At 40.1% G+C, this 25,755-nt stretch overlaps 1 protein-coding gene across 3 annotated transcripts in view; it reads left to right on the top strand.

Moving 5' to 3' along the window:
* Nucleotides 1-25,755, top strand: part of LOC110525311 (EGF-like repeat and discoidin I-like domain-containing protein 3) — a 195,048-nt gene that overhangs the window by 22,912 nt on the left and 146,381 nt on the right. The window lies entirely within an intron of this gene.

Here is a 25,755-nt window from a genome sequence, read left to right as displayed (position 1 = left end):
CCCTTGTGTGATTTGTGTGTCTTTGTTGGCGAGCATATGGTAAGATTGTGTGTGTAGTGAATACAGTAGTATATATTTTATTGTATTTGAGTTGTGAAAATTGCTTTATACTCGCCATAGCTTGATAAAGACCTGTTGGTTTCTGATTAGATTTCAACAACCATGCACATTTCAAACCGAGTGTATTAAATGACTTCTGATGTTGAAGGGTAAAGCTCAGTACCAAGAGACCTGCTGAGCTTTGAGCCACAACCGATAACCAGTAACCAGGAGTAACCAGGAGTAACCAGGAGTGACCAGGAGTGACCAGGAGTGACCAGGAGTAAGCAGGAGTGACCAGGAGTGACCAGGAGTAACCAGGAGTAAGCAGGAGTGAGAGTTAAAGTGTTAAAGTGCAACAGGGTGTTGGTTAATATGGTACAGGTTGGTATGCATCGGTGCTAATATGGAAAGCCTGTATTTGTACGTTAGTTGTTCCAAAGACAGGAAATGGGTATCTGCTATTAGCTTTTTTTACCATTAATCATCTCTTTCTATTGAGACATCTGTCTTTGACACAAAACAGTCCTGTCTTTGGACACAAATACTTTTCCTACACAGTACACACCCACTGTGTACACACTGGTTGAATCAATGTTGTTTTCACATTATTTCAATGAAATTACGTTGAATTGATGTCTGTGCCCATTGGGCACATGTTGACGACTGAATCTTGATTTATTTCTGCCCTCACAGCGATCAGCTTTTGTTTTTGGATTTTCCAGTGTTGAAAATCTTACTTTAACGGGTGTTGGGAATTAGTCTTCTGAACGTGCTCTGTTTTTAAGGAGTCATGTCTTATTCATCTAAAATTCCATGTGAAAATCATCAGGCAAACAAGAATGTTCATGAGTCAACCATTTAATGAACAAGGTCTCCGAAATGCTTTAATGTCTCAATGTACTGTCAAATATTCATATATTTTCTGGATCTCTGACTGTTAAATTATTTTTTTTAAATTGTGGAATAACCTATCGCCTCGCCCCGTTCCACAACCCCTCCCCCCTTACCCAATTTCATTTCATTTCATGACATGTTTTATGGATCATATTAACCGTGCCACGAGAATTAATCAGGGTGATCTTGTCTCTGGAAGCGATGCAGATGTAGGATCCTAATTTGAGCCAGTTTACTACAGCAGGAAAATATTACTCAGCAACAGGAAATTAATTAATTAATACTGTATATGAATTATAATTAATGGACATTTTTGTGGGGTCGATAGCCTGAAATTTCAAAGTGGAAATTACAAACTTTAGAAGTATTTTTAAAGCTGTAATAAGTAACTTTCTGGGTAAATTCACATAGAAATGTGAGTTATAGATCTGTCATTGTATTTGAAAGCACGTCTAAAAAGCGATAGATCTGTTTTTATGTGCACTATTTTCATGCTTCCCGTTCTTAAGTTGTGTTTTTGCGTCTTATACTTTCGGTTTTGTTCAACAGCTTTGAAAAAATATTTCACAGCAGTTTAGATAGTAGAATGATTCTCTACACTACTTACTGATTTTGTCACATAAACTGAAATTAGTTGAACTGTTACAATTTTAGAAACCATGAAATTGCACCTATAAACGTCAAAAACACTACAAGTGTAAAGTGTCCTGCATTGCAGGAAAGTTCTCCAACAGGGTGATCAAATTAAGACCCTCTAATGAGTCTAGCAGCAGTAAGGTTGTCACTAGTTACCACAGCCACAAAGTAGTAAACCCTGCCTATTTATACTATTTCTCTTCTGATCATGTGATTTTAAACTTAACCCTAACCTTAACCATTCTGATAATCTTACGTCTAACCATAACCTTAAATTAAGTAAAAAAAGCACATTTTTGTTATCATTAATTGTTACAATATAGCCAATTTGGACTTTTTGACTGTGGTAACTAGTAACAACGTAGAATTAGGCTCTCCTGGGTCAGCTCGGGCCTGAAGTAGGGCATCAGTAATGACACAGTAGAGAGAGGAGCAATCACACCACTCAGTGTTTTAATGTAGTCAGCTCTGGGATCTGAGATCACAGATGCATCAGTAACCTAGATAACTGCATTGAAAGGGTTGTCTTGTGACAAGCTCTCATCAGGAGCTATTGGATGGGATGTGGGGCTCCTTCCATCACGTCAATAATTCTGACCTCCAGTGTTTAATATCGTTCAATCCAATGTGAGATGTGATTTTGTTATTGCAGACAATAGTTGTACTCAAGCAAAGTGTAACGATTCATCCAAGTAAAAGTGATCGGTACTGTACATTTCAAATGTGTTTGCTATTGGGTATAATATGGTACATTTGCTGAATGATGTTTGTTGGATTGTATGTTGGTATTGATGGAATGTCAAAGCTATCACATTAGCAGACCTCATTTCTACCCCCATTCAGAGGCTGGAGTAAACCAAAATGCCTTAGTGTTGGCAACAGTAGCAGAAAGTGTGACAAAGTGAGAAAGTCAAAGGAAATGTTGTCTCGGCTACATAGAGAGCCTCAAGAAATATCACTGTGCTGGGTTAAGATACACCATATGCCAGACTGGCATTGGAGATCCGCGAGAGGCACTTTGGTCAGAACTTCAGCTGGGTAAAATTGTCTGCCAGCTGCTCCTGGGACTCCCTTGAGACTTGTCTCTTATGTGTGTGAATTGCTTTGATTAGCTTTTGTTATTTAATGCAATTTGACCCTGTCATATCTTGAATTTCAGAGACAAACAGACCAGAACACTATAGAGTTTTACAATTTGCCTTTGAAATTAAACAATGTGAAATATTTGCCAACAAGTTCAATTTAATAACAACAGAGGTTCAAAGTAAACATTCAAATAACATTGAGGTTTTTGGATTATTCTAGATGTTAGATGTCCATGATAAGACTCAATCAGTATTGCATTCCATAGCTCTTGCTTAAGAAGATAAATGATGTTGGAAAATGCAGCTTTGGAGAGTTCCTGGAGAATTATATTACCATATCCTCTTGTATGAGTTTGGAGTAAGTTTATTCTGACTATCAAAGTACAGTGCCTTGCGAAAGTATTCGGCCCCCTTGAACTTTGCGACCTTTTGCCATATTTCAGGCTTCAAACATAAAGATATAAAACTGTATTTTTTGTGAAGAATCAACAACAAGTGGGACACAATCATGAAGTGGAACGACATTTATTGGATATTTCAAACTTTTTTAACAAATCAAAAACTGAAAAATTGGGCGTGCAAAATTATTCAGCCCCCTTAAGTTAATACTTTGTAGCGCCACCTTTTGCTGCGATTACAGCTGTAAGTCGCTTGGGGTATGTCTCTATCAGTTTTGCACATCGAGAGACTGACATTTTTTCCCATTCCTCCTTGCAAAACAGCTCGAGCTCAGTGAGGTTGGATGGAGAGCATTTGTGAACAGCAGTTTTCAGTTCTTTCCACAGATTCTCGATTTGATTCAGGTCTGGACTTTGACTTGGCCATTCTAACACCTGGATATGTTTATTTTTGAACCATTCCATTGTAGATTTTGCTTTATGTTTTGGATCATTGTCTTGTTGGAAGACAAATCTCCGTCCCAGTCTCAGGTCTTTTGCAGACTCCATCAGGTTTTCTTCCAGAATGGTCCTGTATTTGGCTCCATCCATCTTCCCATCAATTTTAACCATCTTCCCTGTCCCTGCTGAAGAAAAGCAGGCCCAAACCATGATGCTGCCACCACCATGTTTGACAGTGGGGATGGTGTGTTCAGCTGTGTTGCTTTTACGCCAAACATAACGTTTTGCATTGTTGCCAAAAAGTTCAATTTTGGTTTCATCTGATCAGAGCACCTTCTTCCACATGTTTGGTGTGTCTCCCAGGTGGCTTGTGGCAAACTTTAAACAACACTTTTTATGGATATCTTTAAGAAATGGCTTTCTTCTTGCCACTCTTCCATAAAGGCCAGATTTGTGCAATATACGACTGATTGTTGTCCTATGGACAGAGTCTCCCACCTCAGCTGTAGATCTCTGCAGTTCATCCAGAGTGATCATGGGCCTCTTGGCTGCATCTCTGATCAGTCTTCTCCTTGTTTGAGCTGAAAGTTTAGAGGGACGGCCAGGTCTTGGTAGATTTGCAGTGGTCTGATACTCCTTCCATTTCAATATTATCGCTTGCACAGTGCTCCTTGGGATGTATAAAGCTTGGGAAATCTTTTTGTATCCAAATCCGGCTTTAAACTTCTTCACAACAGTATCTCGGACCTGCCTGGTGTGTTCCTTGTTCTTCATGATGCTCTCTGCGCTTTTAACGGACCTCTGAGACTATCACAGTGCAGGTGCATTTATACGGAGACTTGATTACACACAGGTGGATTGTATTTATCATCATTAGTCATTTAGGTCAACATTGGATCATTCAGAAATCCTCACTGAACTTCTGGAGAGAGTTTGCTGCACTGAAAGTAAAGGGGCTGAATAATTTTGCACGCCCAATTTTTCAGTTTTTGATTTGTTAAAAAAGTTTGAAATATCCAATAAATGTCGTTCCACTTCATGATTGTGTCCCACTTGTTGTTGATTCTTCACAAAAAAAATACAGTTTTATATCTTTATGTTTGAAGCCTGAAATGTGGCAAAAGGTCGCAAAGTTCAAGGGGGTCGAAAACTTTCGCAAGGCACTGTATGTAGAATATCAAACATGTTACATTATTTCATATCGTGTATTGATAAACGCTGTGTCTGTGTTTTACCTGAGAAGTGGAAGAATATGATATTGAAAAGTGCCTCCACAGGACACGTTGTTCAATCAATATATTGATTGATGTACATAATTGGCTATAATTGTGTGTTTTCTAACTATAATTTACTTAGGACACAGGTTTAGTTTGTGAAAAGCCTTGGTCCATGTTACAGGTTAGTCTGTAAGCCCCTGAACTGTGCAGGCCCCAAGCAGAGTGCATTATGGCTGCCCTTCGCCCATGATGAGGTGAGTTATTGATCTCTTACTGAGACGGAAGCCTTCTGTGTACCTCTACAGGGCTTAGAGCTGGCAAAGCAGGCTAGGCAGTGCACAGTGATGAGGGCTATAAAAAGGGTTGTGCCCATTGGAGAACCCTTTTTGGTTTCAGGTAGAACTCTTTTGGTTTCGATTTAGAACCCTCTGTGGAAATGGTTCTTCATGAAACTGAAAAGGGTTCTACTGGGTAACAAAAACGGTTCTTCAAAGAGTTCTTCAATGGGGACAGCCGAAGAACCATTTTAGGTTCGAGATAGCGATTTTTTTTCTAATAGGAAATAAGCTAAAATCAGTCTTCTACCACACTGACTTTGGCCAAGTTCCCGGAACTTTCTTGTCACAAGCAGTTGGAAAGCAATTTTGATTAAATCTCAGGAATGAGAAAGGAAAGTGGTGGAGGTCGTCTTATGTGGATGGAAGCACTTATCAGACAAAGTGCTGGATAAGCTAAGTCAGACTGTTGGCCTATGGCTGGGAGGAAAGACCCTCAGTCCCTTTGAACGGTTTGGAAGGAGACATGGAGATTTCTGTGGCTGCTGAATCGGGTGTTTAGACATGGAACCCAAGGAGAAGGAAAAGTGTTTGGGTCTGAAGTTCAAGCGATGATTACAGTTTGGAGAAGCCACCTACCTCATAGCAACTGAAGCACGACTATACCTGGTGATCATGGCATCTGGTTCAGTCCCAACACCATGGTCACCACGACCGTGACTGTAGTGGTTTGGGTTGCAAACGCCAAGGGCTGACTTCATGTATATGAACGTCGGGGAAGCAAACAGTATAGTAGACTAATCATCCTCTCAGTTCAGATCCACCATTAGATAAACCAAAGCAACCTCTCAAAGTTAACAAACATTTACATGACATTGTGATCCCTTGGCTTTCGTCATGAAAATGAAGCCATCACTGTCTGAATCTCACAGTTTCGCTGCCGCCTGGATCCCATCGGCTCAGCAGATGTATTTAACCCCGTAGTGGGGGCAAGGTTGAAGGATGGCTTCAGCGATTCACTGGATTCCCAGCATCACCAAAGGTCTCTCTCATCTTCAAACCTCTAGCAGACTATCAACAAAGCAGATCCATCTCCCTGGGCTGCGTCCTCCAAAAAGCAATCGCGCTATTTAGAGATAAACGGCCGGCCTGCTCCATGTCATTGCTACTTGCTGTGGCTGTCACAGAGATGCAATGCTCTCTTTTCGTTCTCTCTTTTTTCTCTCTTACTATTCCTCATCTCGTCTGCTTGGTTTTATTTGTCTTTGCATTGTTTTGGCACTGCCTTTCTTTGGGAACAGATTCTCACTGTGTCGGCTTGTTAAGACCACAATGTCTGTATTTTATGTTTGCCTGGGCTCCTTTGACTCTTTCTGCATATTTTTATTGCCTTTCTTTTCTCTCTACTTTCTCTCATTCCCTTTAAACATTTAATCTAATTTACAGAAGAGACCCACAGGGCACTGACATCAGTTAAACATCTACTTTTGATTTACATTTGGTTGATTTGTCAACTAACCAGAATTCAGCGTAAATCTCAACGTCATTGGATTTAGGTAAAAAATTGGGTGAGAAAAATACAAAATTCCTGTATGATTTTTTTTTCAAATACAATCAGTTTTCCATGTTGATTCAACATCATCAATTTGTTTGTTGTTGTTGTTGAAATGACATTGAAACAATGAGGATTCAACCAGTTTTTGCCAAATGAGGAGTGTCTTGTCTCCCTCTATTTCTACAATGACAATGTGGACTATAGAGGGATGAATCAGGCTTTCCTTTGTTGAGTACAAATCATGTTCTAGTCACTTGGCATGTGTGCAAAAAGCCTCATTGTACTTTTTACGCCTTTGTGATTTTTTGTCATTTGGTGAACCAATATCAAACGCAAAGATAGTCCTTTTGTGTTCCATTAAAATATAATGACTTTATATTGGCTTGTATCCAGTCAACTGATTATCTTTGTGAAGCCCAAGAAGAGTGTTATTTTGTTTGGATGGTGGTCTAAATAAATACTTCAGTATTTATCATTGTGGACCATGGGTCAATCCACTTTAGGGGAGGGTGTATAGAAGCTATTTGTAAAGATGAGCTAACACCAGAGCAAAGTTGGGCCTTTTAGAATGAACCATCCCAACAAAACATTTATTTTGAAAATGGACTAATGTTGTGTTGCAGATTACCAACCCTGTAGAATCTTGTGACCAGTCTGACATTAGCTCACTCTCTGAACTCATTTGAGTTCTAATCAAATTCCAATTCTCCCTCTTTAGATTATTGTGCCAAAGAAATTATCCCCTCCAATGGCAACAGCTAGTCATACTTGTGTCCGTCACATAACGAAAAATACATTACAATTTACATACATTTACAAAATGTGAACATGTAGTGTGTGTGTGTGTGTGTGTGTGTGTGCATCTATCACTTGCACATACTGTACATGTCAGTAAATACACACAACAAGTAGGTCACATATGAGCGATCTTGCTGTTCTCTAACCCCTCGGAATCCGGTGTTCTTGTCTCCCTGCGTCTTGGAAGGGAAATGTTCGTACCAATCACTGCGAAAATGGGCCGCCTGACTCAATGTTCTGGCTGACAAGGCCTTTTCATGTGAGTGTTTCACTGGTTTCTCAGGGCTCAAGTGTGCTAGAGGTGTGGAGGTTGGTAAGTGAGATCAGAAACACCCCCAGAAATGACACACACACATCTGTGATTGTGTGTGCATGGGTGTATCCAACCTCAACCTGAGCCCATGCTGCGTTGGTGGTTGTGGATTGAAGCTTGCGTTGTGTGTCTGTCACTATGGTATTGGTGGTGTCATACAGTATGTAACTGTTCACAGGTGGCGAGGTGTGATCTCTGAAATGTTAATATGGCGTCCCATCTGGCGTGTGGCAGCTTGTCTCCTTGGCTTGTGCCCTAGCCCCTTCTCCCCATCACCCCTTCCTGCCCTCCTCATGGCAGTGAGACACTTAATCCCAATTCACATGCCTCAGTCATCTGCACATACCGGTCCTAGAGATATCGTTTTTTCCCCAGCACATTTCTTTCTCCTGCTCTATTTTTCCCTATTTCTTTATTTTATAGCTCTCTCTCTCTCTCTCTCTCTCTCTCTCTCTCTCTCTCTCTCTCTCTCTCTCTCTCTCTCTCTCTCTCTCTCTCTCTCTCTCTCTCTCTCTCTCTCTCTCTCTCTCTCTCTCTCTCAATTCAATTCAATTCAATTCAATTCAATTCAAGGGCTTTATTGGCATGGGAAACATGTGTTAACATTGCCAAAGCAAGTGAGGTAGACAACATACAAAGTGAATATATAAAGTGAAAAACAACAAATCTTGCTGCTGTGATGGCACACTGTGGAATTTCACCCAGTAGATATGGGAGTTTTTCAAATTTGGATTTGTTTTCGAATTCTTTGTGGATCTGTGTAATCTGAGGGAAATATGTCTCTCTAATATGGTCATACATTGGGCAGGAGGTTAGGAAGTGCAGCTCAGTTTCCACCTCATTTTGTGGGCAGTGAGCACATAGCCTGTCTTCTCTTGAGAGCCATGTCTGCCTACGGCGGCCTTTCTCAATAGCAAGGCTATGCTCACTGAGTCTGTACATAGTCAAAGCTTTCCTTAATTTTGGGTCAGTCACAGTGGTCAGGTATTCTGCCGCTGTGTACTCTCTGTTTAGGGCCAAATAGCATTCTAGTTTGCTCTGTTTTTTTGTTAATTCTTTCCAATGTGTCAAGTAATTATCTTTTTGTTTTCTCATGATTTGGTTGGGTCTAATTGTGCTGTTGTCCTGGGGCTCTGTAGGGTGTGTTTGTGTTTGTGAACAGAGCCCCAGGACCAGCTTGCTTAGGGGACTCTTCTCCAGGTTCATCTCTCTGTAGGTGATGGCTTTGTTATGGAAGGTTTGTGAATCACTTCCTTTTAGGTGGTTGTAGAATTTAACGGCTCTTTTCTGGATTTTGATAATTAGTGGGTATCGGCCTAATTCTGCTCTGCATGCATTATTTGGTGTTCTACGTTGTACACGGAGGATATTTTTGCAGAATTCTGCGTGCAGAGTCTCAATTTGGTGTTTGTCCCATTTTGTGAAGTCTTGGTTGGTGAGCGGACCCCAGACCTCACAACCATAAAGGGCAATGGGCTCTATGACTGATTCAAGTATTTTTAGCCAAATCCTAATTGGTATGTTGAAATGTATGTTTCTTTTGATGGCATAGAATGCCCTTCTTGCCTTGTCTCTCAGATCGTTCACAGCTTTGTGGAAGTTACCTGTGGCGCTGATGTTTAGGCCAAGGTATGTATAGTTTTTTGTGTGCTCTAGGGCAACAGTGTCTAGATGGAATTTGTATTTGTGGTCCTGGTGACTGGACCTTTTTTGGAACACCATTATTTTGGTCTTACTGAGATTTACTGTCTCTCTCAGGAAACAGGAAACTTTACACTCACAAAAGTTCCAGAATAATAAAGACATTGCAAATGTCATATTATGTCTATATACAGTGTAATGATGTGCAAATATTTAAAATAGAAAAGGGAAAATAAATCAACATAAATATAGGTTGTAGTTACAATGGTGTTTGTTCTTCACTGGTTGCCCTTTTCTTGTGGCAACAGGTCACACATCTTGCTGCTGTGATGGCGCACTGGTATTTCACCCAATAGATATAGGAGTTTATCAAAATTGGATTTGTTTTTGAATTCTTTGTGGATCTGTGTAATCTGAGGGAAATATGTGTCTCTAATATGGTCATACATCTGGCAGGAGGATAGGAAGTGTAGCTCAGTTTCCACCTCATTCTGTGGGCAGTGTGCACACATATTTTGCAGAATTTTGCATGCAGAGTCTCAATTTGGTGTTTCTCCCATTTTGTGAATTCTTGGTTGGTGAGCGGACCTCAGACAACCATAAAAGGCAATGGGCTCTATAACTGATTTAAGTATTTTTAGCCAGATCCTATTTGGTATGTCAAATTTTATGTTCCCTTTGATGGCACAGCTTTGTTGAAGTTACCTGTGGCGCTGATGTTTAGGCCGAGGTATGTATCGTTTTGTGTATGCTCTTGGGAAACGGTGTCTAGATGGAATTTGTATTCGTGTTCCTGGCAACTGGACTTTTTTTGGAACACCATTATTTTTGTCTTACTGAGATTTACTGTCAGGGCCCAGGTCTGGCAGAATCTGTGCAGAAGATCTAGGTGCTGGTGTAGGCCCTCCTTGGTTGGGGACAGAAGCACCAGATCATCAGCAAACAGTAGACATTTGAATTCAGATTCTAGTAGGGTGAGGCCGGGTGCTGCAGACTGTTCTAGTGCCCTCGGCAATTCGTTGATATATAGTCGAGAGCTTTTTTGAAATCAACAAAGCATGAGAATACTTTGACTTTGTTTTGGTTTGTTTGTCAGTTAGGGTGTGCAGGGTGAATACATGGTCTGTTATACAGTAATTTGTTAAAAAGACAATTTGACATCTGCTCAGTACATTGTTTTCGCTGAGGAAATGTAAGAGTTTGCTGTTAATGATAATGCAGAGGGTTTTCCCAAGGTTGCTGTTGACGCATATCCCCCGGTAGTTATTGGGGTCAAATGTGTCTCCACTTTTGTGGATTGGTGTGATCAGTACTTGGTGCCAAATATTGGGGAAGATGCCAGAGCTGAGGATGATGTTAAAGAGTTTAAGTATAGCCAATTAGAATTTGTGGTCTGTATATTTTATAATTTTATTTAGGATACCATCAACACCACAGGCCTTTTTGGGTTGGAGGGTTTGTATTTTGTCATGTAGTTAATTCAATGTAATTGGAGAATCCAGTGTGTTCTGGTAGTCGATTAGTTGATTCTAAAATTACTATTTGATCATGTATATGTTTTTGCTGTTTGTTCTTTGTTATAGAGCCGAAAATAGTTATCTCTCTCTTATCTCATCTCTCTCTCTCAGCTCATTTCTCTCAATTCAATTCAAAGGGCTTTATTGGTATGGTAAAACATATGTTCACATTGCCAAAGCAAGTGAAATAGATAATAAACTAAAGTGAAATAAACAGAAGCATTAGATAATTCCCTCTTGTTCTTAAACACACATTTTCTCTCTCTCTCCGTGTATTTTGTTTATTAGGATGTGCTTTATGTTTCATTTACACATACTGTATGGCTTTAAAAGTCATAAAAAAGTCAAATGCGAGAAGCTGGGGCTTTGACCTAACCACATGTTCACCAGAATACAACTACAGTGACTTTTAGAGGAGTGGAGAGCAGGAGCTGACTGGCATTTGCATATTATAGCAGCTTTTACAAGACATTTTTGCAATCCAAGCAATATGGCCTATTCTCTGTTCTGTATTTATGTGGAATATTCTGCAAAGTTCATTTGGAAACACTATAAATCCATTGTGTAAAGTCTTTTCATAATACCACTCAACAGCACAATAGCTACCGTATGACATCTGGAGTCAGCTTTCTCCCTAACTCTCTGGGGAGGCTCTGTAGCATCTGACAGATTCTTAACTCTGCTTGCAGTAAATGTTAGCTTTAAGACATTTGGGGTTGTAGTAGAGTGAATTTGATGTACCAGAACAAGAAGTGAATAGTTATTTAAAACATGGTGTTAATAAGCTCTTCTGTGTCTCTATGACAAAGGATTTCCAGAAATGTGCAACTGCCATTCGCCATCTTTTCTTTAGAAATGTACAGAGATTTTAAATGATTCAATCATGAATGGATGGGTGTCAACTTCTGGCTGCGACTCGACCCACAATGCATCTCTTGTACGGCGCCTACACCCAGACAAAACTATCATATCACACAGAATGTGGCTACAAACAGAATAGTTTTTATTGCCATGTGTAGATGGGATGTTCCTCATTAGAGTCACAGCAGTTTCTTTGTATGACGCTACTCCCAACAGGATGTTTATGTGGAACAGAGAGTGATATTGAGTACATCCATGCTGATATACAATTGTTTTCTCACAGACACACACGAAAGCAGATGTGGAAAACATATTGATTAAAAGTAGAAGGCAAATGATCGCTCGTAATCAGGAAGTGGATGTGTCTGACTATTGGCCTGAGGTGAAAGGGTAAATATATTCTTCCCGTCAGTCCCAGAAATGTGTTTTTCTTAGACCTTTTCTTATGCTTGAAAGAGTAATTTGATGCTCAATTTGAGATTTTATTCAGGTTGTCAAAAAATTAATCCCCTAAAAGGGCTATGAAATGTTTATTTATCCACCATGCTATTGTACATTTAAAAAAAATGTCATACACATTTTCCTCTATTTTGTCTTAGGACACATTTTAATAGGAAAGCAACCCGAAGAAGATTACAAAAATATATTATGTTTTACTTGCAAAACATTACTGTTTGGTTTCAAGATCTTTCAAAGACACTACGCTTGGTGTTTGGGGTTTTAGGCTGGGTTTCAGTACAATCGTTTTGTGACATCTGCTCATGTAAAAAGGGCTTTAGAAGAACATCTGATTTGATGTAATGTATCTCTGATATGAGCCAGATGATTGGTAACAGAGACTCAAAGCTCATTCTTAAGAGTGCATTGTTTTATTTTATTTGACCAAAGCCACATGTTAACGTAGCAGGTAGTGGTTTGTGGACAGGGTTGGGCGGATTACACGAAAATGTAATCCGTTAGTCAGATTTTTTTTTAAATAAAGTCAATGGTAATGTAGTCATTTGGATTACTCAAAATGAGTAACAATCTGATGACATTTTGATAACTTGTAATACTTAAATATAGAATTGTTCCATTTAGTAACGTGAGTATTTACAAATTGGGGATTAGTGTGAGAGCCAAAAGATCCTTTAATTCATATGTTTTGTTCTATGTGTTAGAGCATAATCACAGGGCTCCATGCTAACATGTTCAGTTGGTGGCGCCAGCACATGATTTGACTGCACCACAATTGCTGTGGGATCACGCAATAGAACATATTTGTAGCCTCTTCATCTTATAAAAGTCATTTGAAGAGTTTCATTAAGAAGTTTAGTAAACTAAAGACCACTAAAATGTTACATTTAAATAAATAAATAAATAAATAGTTTATTTTAACATCATGTTGAAGCACAGAATCATTATTCCAGATATTTTGATGTGCAACCTTAACCAGTGATTGTCATGAATTTGGGTTTTGACTAGGGAATTGTTCTTATTTTACTATCAAAATAGGGTTCCAGAATTTCCCCTTCGATATTAGATTAAGTAATCTAGAATTTAATGAGCTGTTTTTAAGAATGTAACTGTGATCAGATTACAAGTTGTTTTAAAGTAAGTAATCCATGCTAATTAAAATTACTTCATTTTTGTAATTGGATTACATAGTCCTCCTTGCTTTACCTTTCGTTGTGGCTGTCAATGTGACATTCTGGGTCTGCAACTCAAATTGACAGTAAATATCACAGTAGCTAACTATAAGCTATTTCAGAGTCCGAGCAATTTTTATTCTAAAACATATTACACTATTGAATAATGCAACCAAACCATATTACACTCTTGAATAATGCAACAATTCAGTATGTGCAGACAATTAAAGGATTTATTTTCTTGTCCGTACACAAATTAGCTGACAATACAACTTCTGCTAGCTAGCTAACAACATCCTTCATGATCAAGTAATGTTAGCATATCAATAATGAACATTTACCCCTCCCATACGAACATAAAAGTACAGTAACATTATCATACAGTGTCATTAATATTAACAGCTAGGTAACATTAGCTAGCTAGCTAAAGTAAATCATTTCTGCATCCTCAAATCAATGTGCTGGCTATTAGATGATGAGATAGGAGCTCTTAGGTTTAACCAGGCTTAATTTTATCAATATTGTGGATGTCATTATATAAAGTAAAAGCAAAGTGTGACAGAAAACATGGATAGTTCTCTGGGGAGTACTCAGGGCAGTCAAGCAAAACAAAATCCAGTTGAGATTTAATGCTACGGTGACGATTTCAGAAAGTAACAGTTTGTTAATACGATTAGAGGTAAAAACTAAATAAAACAAGTCTCAAAAATAAGAAAAATTTACATTTCAGCTGTTTCAAAAACATTTCTCTGCTTTTAAATGAAAGAGACAATTCTGTTTATCCTCCCCTGCCTAAAGGGGGGCAACTGTTGGGCGTGTGTTGTGCGCTCCCTCCTGAGGTAGTGGTCAAGACGTGAGAGGTTTGCACGTTTACATTGACTAATATGTGTAGCCGAGGTTATTTTGGTGAAAACTCTAGTAAGTGTGAAGACCCTCTAACAGAAGCGTAGTGTTGTCATCTCTGACCACTTTATCTCTTTGTTTCCGCATGACTTCCAACTATAGATACAATTTTCTGCTCAACCCACCCACTCTAACATGCTGACCACACCTGCGTGAGTAACGTGTGCAAAAATAAATAAATAAATGTACACATGCATGTTATTCAATCATTGCACCCATTACTACTGTGTGTCAACGAGCGTCTGCGTAGCCAGCTGCTAAAATAGAACTTGGTTCTATTTGTGAGTCCCGCCTCCCGCCTCCCGCCTCCCGCCTCTCCCATCACCTCATTGGTTTTTAGTAGCATATACCCACGTGGGTGATTGAAACATGAACTGCGGTCCACACTCTAGTCCAGTTGGTGGTGGTAATGCACCTTAAAGTTGGTTGCCAACCGCCATATAAAGTCCAAAGAAGAAGAAGTAGCCTGAAGGAGGAGAGATTACTAGAAACAAACTCGGTTTACCATTTTATCTGTGGATTAATTCTCGGAGCACAGGACCTTGTGTATTTCAGGTAAAATAACAACCCAATGTTGTTATCCCAGGACAAATTAGCTAGCAACAGCGAGCTAGCTAGCTAAATTGGCATAAATGTTTAATGCTTTTCAACATGTCCTGAAATTAATATAGTTGGTTCAGAGTTAATTTCGATATTTCAAACTGTGCATCCTGATCACGTCAGTCTCACCATGTTCTGTTATGGAACAACAATCAAATTGAGGAATGATGATGTATAGGAGGTATGTGGAACATTTGCTTCTCAGCGAGAGAGAGAGAATAGTCTTCGTTTTTCTGCTAATTAATTCCAGCAATATGGTTGGTTCTTGAAGATTCTGTCACATTAATAGTTCTAATTAATAATTATATTAGCTTAACACCCACAACAAGGTGGTATTTTTATAAACACCAGCCAAGTCAACCGTCTTTTTAATTTGCCAATGCATTGTATTATTCCTAGGGCCTCTCATGTATGCCTCACTAATTGTCTGATTTAATTGGCCAATTACAGGTGTTCGGCAAAGGAATGAGTGACTGTGATTGGACCACCCCATCACATCTAGAGATGGATCTACTCCAATCGATAGATACACCTTGTTTTGCAGGAGTTGTGCCCGTATTTGTCACTCACTCTAATTTCCTGGAAAAAAATACATAACCGAATGATAATAAGAATGTCACAGTTTGATGTAATTCTTTACATTGGGCTTACTCTGAATGACTCCATGGGAAGTCCATTCTCAGAACTCATACAATAGTCAAACCAAACCAACCGAGATGTCCCCAGCCTGTTATTGTCATGTGAGCATCAATCGCAGTATCCCACAATGGGAGGTTTCATTAAAAAAAGTAATTTTATGGTCTGTCAAGCCTCCAACTTCAGTGATTATGATGTTTGATGACATTTTAATATACATATATCTCGCTCTACAGTATATACTGTTGCTCTTTATTTATGAAATGCTTAACTCAAAACATACAATCAAGTAATATTCTTTGATGCACATTTACTGCATGACATCAATCAAAACGTACATCTGTCACTGATTCAGAGCTGGTCATGGGTGCACCTCAGCCACGCTCAAGGTCCTAAACGACATCATAACCGCCATCGATAAGAGACATTACTGTGCAGCCGTATTCATTGACCTGGCCAAGGCTTTCCACTCTGTCAATCACCACATTCTTATTGGCAGACTCGACAGCCTTGGTTTCTCAAATGATTGCCTCGCCTGGTTTACCAACTACTTCTCTGATAGAGTTCAGTGTGTCAAATTGGAGGGCCTGTTGTCCGGACCTCTGGCAGTCTCTATGGGGGTGCCACAAGGTTCAATTCTCGGGCCGACTCTCTTCTCTGTATACATCAATGATGTCGCTCTTCCTGCTGGTGATTCTCTGATCCACGCAGACGACACCATTCTATTCTTCTGGCCCCTCTTTGGACACTGTGTTAACTAACCTCCAGACGAGCTTCAATACCATACAACTCTCCTTCCGTGGCCTCCAACTGCTCTTAAATGCAAGTAAAACTACATGCATGCCATTCAATTGATCATCACCCGCACCTGCCCGCCCGTCCAGCATCACTACTCTGGACGGCTCTGACTTAGAATATGTGGACAACTACAAATACCTAGGTGTCTGGTTAGACTGTAAACTCTCCTTCCAGACTCACATTAAGCATCTCCAATCCAAAATTAAATCTAGAATCCTATATTGCAACAATGCATCCTTCACTCATGCTGCCAAACATATCCTTGTAAAACTGACCATCCTACCGATCCTCGACTTCGGCGATGTCATCTATAAAATAGCCTCCAACACCCTATTCAGCAAATTGGATGCAGTCTATCACAGTGCCATCCGTTTTGTCACCAAAGCCCCATACACTACCCACCACTGCGACCTGTACGCTCTCGTTGGTTGGCCCTCGCTTCATACTCGTCGCCAAACCCACTGGCTACAGGTTATCTACAAGTCTCTGCTAGGTAAAGCCAAACCTTATCTCAGCTCACTGGTCACCATAGCAGCACCCACCTGTAGCATGCGCTCAAACAGGTATATCTCACTGGGTACCCCCAAAGCCAATTCCTCTTTTGGTCGCCTTTCCTTCCAGTTCTCTGCTGCTAATGACTGGAACGAACTGCAAAAATCACTGAAGCTGGAGACTCACCTCTCCCTCACTAGCTTTAAGCACCAGTTGTCAGAGCAGCTTACAGATCACTGCACCTGTACATAGCCCATCTGTAAACAGCCCATCTATCTACCTCATCTCCATACTGTATTTTTTTTATTTATCTTGCTCCTTTGCACCCCAGTATCTCTACTTGCACATTCATTTCTGCACATCTACCATTCCAGTGTTACATTGCTATATTGTAATTACTTCGCCACCATGGCAAATTTATTGCCTTAACTCCCTTATCTTACCTCATTTGCACTCACTGTATATAGACTTTGTTTTCTTTTTTGTACTGTATGTTTTGTTTATTCCATGTGTAACTCTGTGTTGTTGTATGTGTTGAATTGCTTTGCTTTATCTTGGCCGGGTCACAGTTGCAAATGAGAACTTGTTCTCAACTAGCCTACCTGGCTAAATTAAGGTGAAATAAAAATAAATAAATTCATAGACAGTTATGTGGCTGCATTAAAGTAAACTGCTTTTTATTATAACAATGACTGGACCGATTTTACTGCAGACACACATTCACTGTGTCAGTGGCCTTAAGCCAATAGGACGCACAAAATCTCCAACACAAAGTTATCGTGTCCTCGGTTCTCCACTAGGCCACTTCACAGACACAAACAGGATTTTTCAGTCTCTGAGAGTGGTGTCTGGGCTGCCAGAATTAGCGGTGACAGCACTGTCACTCCTGATGCCACACTGCTTAATGGAGATAAGATCCATTAACCAGATTGGTTGTGACCTTGTCATTGGGCCGTGGGCCGGTGGGCACATAGCAGGAGTGATATGAGTTACCCGTCTATGACGTCACACCTCACTCGTCAGCACTGCTCAGCAGTGTTCAGACATCATTGTCAGACTCTCAATGCTCAAGGATTTGACCAGTTACATAAGGAATAAGTTATTCATCGAGGTCATCGACACCATGATTTATCTAAATACCAGTCAATTCGTATGCCTGAATGTACCACCGGTCCATTTAAGATATACTGTACTTTACTGTTGACTGGTTATATTTATGAGCGGAGTGCAGGGTGGACAGTTTGTACTTTTTGGGACTATTCTATTTATTTTTTTTACATTGTACTAGGTAATCAAGAGTATCTCAATTATTTTGAAAGTACTGTATGTGAACCAGGTCTGATAGATGTGAGGTGGTCCCCCTTATGAACTACTTCTGGACAGAAGCAGAGCGCTCTGACTGGGGCTGATAGTACTGCTGTGAAACTAGAGTCCTTTGGTTCTTTCATGATTCCGAGGCCATCCAAAAGCTGTCATCACTCTGACCCACTGCACTACCTGGTATTTTCCTCATCAGCTTCCAATGAGTCAGATTGTTCAAGAAATTTGACAACGGCAAAGTGATTTGATCATTAAGATTCAGATGATTCAGATCTCCCAGTAAGCATGCTCCTATTTTCTTTAATTTCCCCTTCTTCATTAAATCAGTCATGGAATCATAAAAAATCACTGTTGGTAAAAAATGGCTTGTGTAATACATGCCATATTCTTTAGAGCAATGATGTCTCGGGCAGCAGGTAGCCTAGCGGTTAACTGAAAGGAGGCTGGTTCAAATCCCCGAGCCGACTATGTGAACAGAATGTTGACATGTCCTTGAGCAAGGTACTTAACCCTAATTGTTCTGGACAAGAGTGTTGCTAAGTGACTGAAATGTCTGTGGAAGTAATGGTGATTTGAGTACAGTAAAAAAAATTAACTCAGGTCATAATACAATGTCTGCATATCTACAACCACAGATAACTTGCTCAAACACCCCTTTATTGTTCCACAGTGTGTATGGGCAGATTTTGTTTACGTTATGATAACCATGTCTATTTCGTGGCCCGCTGCCGGGCAAATGCATTGTGCGATTATTCTAACACATCCACCCATAGACGTCTGTGGGGTTTTGTATACGTGCACTACGCATGGTTCCCTGTATCTCCTCAGTGTTCATTGGGGTAATTTCTGGCCTTTGCTGGACGACTTGGCTAGTACCCATTTACGTTATGGATGGTTTTAAGGATGGTCATTCAGATGAAGCCAATCTGCCCCAGGGCAGTCGTATCATGCCACGGACAGTACCATCTCAGGCAGAGAGGAGGGGATCCCTTTGAAAAAGTCATCACTAGTGCTTTTTCGCCCGAATGGCTGGTTTGGGATATTTTTTGAAACATCTGAAAAGGGTTGCTAAGAACTGTATTTTCATAGGATGTTTTATCTAAAACTTTTTTGAAATGTTATCAGTCTGCTGCACAAATACAGACGTATGATTATTGTGGTTTTGATCAGTGTTGACATGTACTCATCCTTTTTTACAAGTGTGGCAACTCCTTAAGTATAATATCACTTTTACCATTTTCTAAATACACTTTCACTGTTTGGGATTTGTCAGTATTGAACATATTGGATTTGTCAGAATGTAGGTCACAGACAAGCATGAATTATGATCTGCTTACTTATTTGAGCTTATTTGGCCTGAATACCATTCCATATAGACATGCATTATCCTTCCATCTACTTCCTGAGTACTCCTATGTCACTAATGCGTGTGTGTCAGTACTTGCTGTTTTTCAGCAACTCTAAAGCAACTCGTAAACTGCACTATCCAAGCAGGCAACATCTGCTGTGGCTTACTGGCACACGCGCTCTGCCATCATGAAACAGGCTGGCTGGCAATATAAAAACATGCCCACTATTGGCAAGCAGAAGTCAAGTCTTTGGTCCCATCTTTGTTTACCTTTTAGAGTTAACTTTAGTTTATTCACAGACAGTGACAGTTCAAATTGCTGAGCACAATGCATACATAACCAACAGAAAGCCTACACACTTTGAAAAAGTCTCGCCTTTATGAAAGTTTTCTTTTTTGAAGCGTAGACAGACACAGACACAAAAGCTATGGAAATGTACTTTGCAGTTACTGCCACTCAAACTTCTCACAAAAGAAGTCCCCTAGGCTACAATTGTAGTGGAAGAGGCAAATCTTAACAGCTGTAATTCATTACAAAACGGTGCAATTTTCTAACATTTAGAGAGTGATGATTTTGACAGGATACAACGTTCGCAAGTTATATGACTGCTCAATGAATGCAATAGTCAAGTCTTTTTCTCTTAATGAGCTTTTTTAAGAAAAGTGAGGTTGGAACATTTCCCATTGTGTTTAAGACTTTGAGTAGTTTCATAATGCTGTCGGCATTGCTTGTAGTTTTATTTATATTGTGGTGCTGAAGAAATGACATATTAAGTCATATTTCATAGAATCTTATACTGTAAAATGTCTTGCTGTAAGCCATTCTTACCAAACAAAGAAAAAAAATACAGTAGTATTTATCTACAATATACTGAGAAATGTGTGGGGCATTGCGAAGATAACATGAGAACAATAGTTCACAATAGTTTATTTTTAGCGTTTGTTAGTTCTGTAACTAAACACTAAATATACAAAACATTACAGTTTTTCCCAATTGCTTACACACTAAAACTGGCCCATGAGGCACAATGACACAAACCTGTAACTCATTCGGCAGAACCATACACCAAATCTGCAATACTATTGGCACATGTTTTGCTTTCTACTCAGATTGCAGTTCTATAACAAACATATAACAAACAATGCTCTACCTTTGCAAATCCCATCACCCAGGAACACATTTTCATAGATGTGGCTGGATTCAATTTAGCGAAGACGAGGAGGAGAGGAGGGAACATCATTGGTCAACACGCCATCATCATATGTGCAGTTATGAGCCACAATGGGGTCCTCCACCACCATGCCACCTTTGGAACATACAACACTGCCCATCTCCTTCATTTCCTGAACACTTTACATGACAATCTTTTTAAGCCAGAGCATAGAGGGCCAGGTGATCCTGAGCAGCAAATGTATATTCTAATTTGGGACAACATGAGTTTCCATCGGGCTGCTCAGGTCTACAGCTGGTTCCATGACCATCCCAGGTTTACAATTCTCTATCTCCCACCATATTCCCCATTTCTCAATCCCATTGAGGAGTTGTTTTCAGCATGGCGGTGGAAGGTGTATGATCGCAAACCCCATGAACGGATGGCCCTTCTCCAGGCAATGGAGGAGGCCTGTGGTGACATTCCAGCAGAGTCCTGTCAGGGGTGGATCCGTCATGCCAGAAGATATTTCCCCCGCTGTCTTGCCAAGGAGAATATCACCTGTGATGTTAAGGAAAATTTGTGGCCTGACCAGAACAACAGACATGACTTATTTGTTTCTTGACTTATGATTTAGATTGTATTGTATTTTGACAGTTTCTTTATCTTGTCACGACTTCCACCGAAGTCGGCTCCTCTCCTTGTTCGGGCGGCGTTCGGCGATCGACTTCACCGGCTTTCTAGCCATCGCCGCTCCATTTTTCATATGTCCATTTGTTTTGTCTTGTTCCATACACACCTGGTTTTCATTCCCCAGTCAATCTACATGTATTTAGTCCTCTGTTCCCCATCATGTCTTTGTGAATAATTGTTCATTGTATATGGTGTCTGTTCACTCGCGATACTTTTATAGTTTATGTTCCGTGTTTTTAGGCACTAATATCATTTTTTGTGCCTATTGTTGAACGGAATAAAAGTGCACATGTTTACTCTACTCTGCTCTCCTGCAGCTGACTTCGCCTCCCTTACACAGCCATACCATATCTATTCCGTACAATTGATATAACATACACTACAGTAGTACAAATAGGCCTACTTTTCTTCCTTTCCATATGCAAAATATATTTACGGAATGTGTGCTTACAATATGCTTTTGGACATGTATTGAGTAATGTTAAATATAAAACGTTCTTGTTTGAGTACACACAAACAATATACAGTATACTGTAACAACAAAATCTTAGTCTTTACACTGAAATAGGTTCTGATAATAATGTTTTGAATATGTCACATTAGTGTGATCTCGATTGTCACTAAGTTAGATTCATCTGATGTCTGTATGTCTCATTTGTGTGCAGAGTTTCATTTTGAGCAGGGAGTACATTGCTATGATTTTGATTACAGTGTTTCATTTAGCAAAGGGTCTGTGGGATTTGGGGAAATTGGATAAATCTTTTGTGTTTAGATTTTTGAGTACCTGAGATGTAGTTTCAGCAAACGTGTGTTAACAATTGGCAAAAACTCTAAGAGCACCTGCTCTTTCCATGACATAGACTGTCCAGGTGAATCCAGGTGAAAGCTATGATCCCTTATTGATGTCACTTATTAAATCCACTTCAATTAGTGTAGATGAAGGGGACAATAAGGATTTTAAAGCCTTGAAACAATTGAGACATTTATTGTATATGTGTGCCATTCAAAGGGTAAATAGGCAAGACAAAATATTTAGTGCCTTTGCACAGGGTATGGTAGTAGGTGCCAGGTGCACCGGTTTGTGTCAAGAACTGCAACGCTCTGGGCTTTTCACACTAAAAAGTTTCCTTGTGTATAAAGATTGGTCCACCATCCAAATGACATCCAGACAACTTGACATAACTGTGGGAAGCATTGGAATCAACATGTGCCAGCATCCCTGTCAAACATGTTCGACACCTTGTAGAGTCCATGCCCCGACAAATTGAAGCTGTTCTGAGGGCATAAGAAGGGGTGCAACTCAATATTAGGAAGTTGTTCCTAATGTTTGGTATAATCAGTGTATATGGCTGGAGTGTGTTTGTTAATGTCCCCAGTCAAAATTGTATTGAGCTGAGCAAAGTCAAGGATACAGTATGTTTTTCTTGGCAAGCCACAATAAAATAACATTACAGAGAATATCTTCATCCAACTAGCTCCAACAACATCATACTGTGTAAATAATCATACTTAGATGTATAAGTACACACACACACACACACACACACACACACACACACACACACACACACACACACACACACACACACACACACACACACACACACACATATACACACTTAGACTCACACGTCAGTCCTCTGGCCATGTTTTGGCATGTGCTGTCCAGAACAATTCCCCAGTGTTGTTGGGCTAGTCGCAGCCTAAGATAACATTGGTCTTACCATCATCTTTGGAACACACACTTGACATAGGAGGGGAAATTTGGATAGTGAATCATAGGAACAACCCTTGTATTTTGTGCATGCTTGTGTTAGTGTGTTTTATAAATACCTATTCATTAACCAGAAGGGCAACTTGGCTGATAAACATATTTTTTTGGTCACTTGGGTTTAACCGGGTCAGGTCTAGGTTTGGTTGTCGTTGGGTCAGTTTCTGGTCCGGGTCTGATTGTCCTCAAGTCCGTTCAGGTCAGGGTCCAACTTTTTGGACCAGAGAAGATCTCTAGTGTGTGTGTGTGTGTTTGTGTTGGTCTTTACAGTGGCTGAAGAGAAAGGGACACAAGGGAAACCACAATAAGAGAACTGTGGAATGTGTTTAGTCTCTTGGTCCTGGGATCAGAGGAGTCTTCTGGTGCATGGGAAACATTCACGAGGAGCTTCTCATGCCAGACATATGGGATAGCAGGAGATCAACTTCCTAGTTTTAGCTTCTTCACTGTCTTTGTCCTCAGTTACTCATGAGCTGGGGTTTTCGGTGCATTTCTTAATGGATGTTCATTCATATGCATCTGTTTACTGGCATTCTTATGTGTGTGTTTTTATGCGTGTGTGTTTTATAGCAACTCTCATCTTTAGTAATCACCGCTATGACACTGTGCAGAGGATAGAACATTGGACGAGCCAATAGGAAAACAGGAAAAACTCTTACCACTCGTAACGAGTCATGGGTTAAAAGGACTGACAAGAAGACATAAAGCAGACTCCGTTTATTGGATTAGCGTGGTAATGTGCAAGGTACTAGAACCCTTGGAGATGATTTAGCATCTGTCTGAGAATGTGAGTGTATTTTTAGGACTAGGGTCCCTCCAGAGAATATTGGCAGAGACAATGTTGATGTTTTATTTTGTAAAAAGGAAATTGAGTCTGTTCCATGTGTCTCTCTCTCTCAGTATTGTATTTGGCTAAAATGCTCAACATGTTCAACACGTTTTAAACAGTACCCTGCTCAAGTGTCTTTAAAATTATTGTTTTTTGAAATAGTTTTTCCCCCCATTTTAATGGAAATCTATTACAGTAAGGTGCTTAATTGTTACCCAGAAGTTATTTAATATTGGCATAAAAAAATAGCTGCATTGGGCCTTGAAGTTTGTCATTCAAGGATGGCTAAATATATCCAGTCTGTCTCTGAATTCATACACCTTGGAATGTAAGGTAAGGACAGTTAGAGAAGAGAATGGACATCACAGGACCTGCCCTAGCCTGGCACAAACCATTCACACATTTAAACTGGAAACCAATATTTTTAATAAAAAGGCTACACTTCACATTTGGCTACACTTCACAGGCAATACAATTGCACACTTGACATAACAATGGCCAACAATGAACACGTTCAACAAAACAAAGACATTTGCACAAACATCAGTATTTCTGGTAAACAATGAAAGCACCCCTTAAAGGAAGAAACCAAATGACGAGAGGTGCTGCACAACCTTCACTGGTGCTCGCTCTCTAGGAGCCACTTCCGATCAGTAGTAGGCCTAGAGGCAGGTTGGCGATTAACAAACAAAGAGACAGACAGTGGGCGAGTTTTACATGGCCCGGTACCCAGGTGTTTGAGGGAACCCAACGATAGCAACTTTAGCAAATAATATTTGAAGCAAAAAATGTGTTTGTTTTTGTGTGTGGAATGGAAGGAAATGTTGCTACATTGTCACAACTTTGAATATTGAAATTCACATAGCTCTCTCTATCTCTCTCTCTCTCTCTCTCTCTCTCTCTCTCTCATTCTCCTTGCTTTCTCTCTTTCTTTTTCTCTCTTTCTATTTCATGGTATATGTAGTACTTACCATTCCCACATGCTAATTTCCCATTAGTATGCAGTGTTTAAGATGAAAACATGCACATGAAAGTAATCCTAACTATCCTTATTGTTAGACAGGCCCTCAATCCCTGAGAAATACAGACTCTGCTTAGATTGCAACCTCATGTTTACATCAAGAAAAATAACATGGTAGATGCCACAAAGTCAGGGAAGACAACAGCTTTACAGTATATACAGTAACACCTCCCCTTGGGATCTCTGGGTCTGGCTGGGTGTGTGTCTGCGTGTTTGAGGCAGGCCTGCTCTAGCTTATGATTGGGGTAGAGATAGAGAGCTGTGATAACGATGGGAGACAGACAGCCCAGCCCAGCCCTCAGCCCTGCCACTCACCCATGGCATAGGAATCGGATTAGAAGGGGGATTCGGCCGTGTATGTATGCCTCACAAAGTAATCCTACTGTACACTGGTCCAGAATGATGAGTCCACATTAGTCAGAGGCTAGTAGCCAGTTTTTTAGCCATGGAGGCCTTGAGGGGGATGGGGTTTGGCCAAGCGCTAACATTTCATGATGGCATTGTGTACATTTATGCTTTTCTGTGATACTGTGTCTGGTTGATTGTCACCCACTTACCTGTTGTATCGTACAGTATGCATGAATGCTATTGCGTTGTGATGGTGGTGGTGGTGGGGGGGGGGGGGGGGGGGGGGGGGTAATATATTTTGTCCGCAGTGTTGGATGTACTGTACATTGACTCAATGTGGGAGGATTATTAACAGAGTATTTGAGTGTCTCATCCATCCATCAGTCGAAGGATTAGTACATTCTTTGATCAATAATTATATTGTAAATACAAAACCTTCAGTGTTCATGATGGAGTTATACCATTAAAGCCTTTATAGTTACCCTGTAGTAGTATCATACCATGAAAGCCTTTATAATGACCCTTTAGTAGTATCATACCATTA

The sequence above is a fragment of the Oncorhynchus mykiss genome, chromosome 6, assembly GCF_013265735.2.
Source record: "Oncorhynchus mykiss isolate Arlee chromosome 6, USDA_OmykA_1.1, whole genome shotgun sequence".
Taxonomy (NCBI): domain Eukaryota; kingdom Metazoa; phylum Chordata; class Actinopteri; order Salmoniformes; family Salmonidae; genus Oncorhynchus; species Oncorhynchus mykiss.
This window is presented reverse-complemented; position numbering and strand designations above follow the sequence as displayed.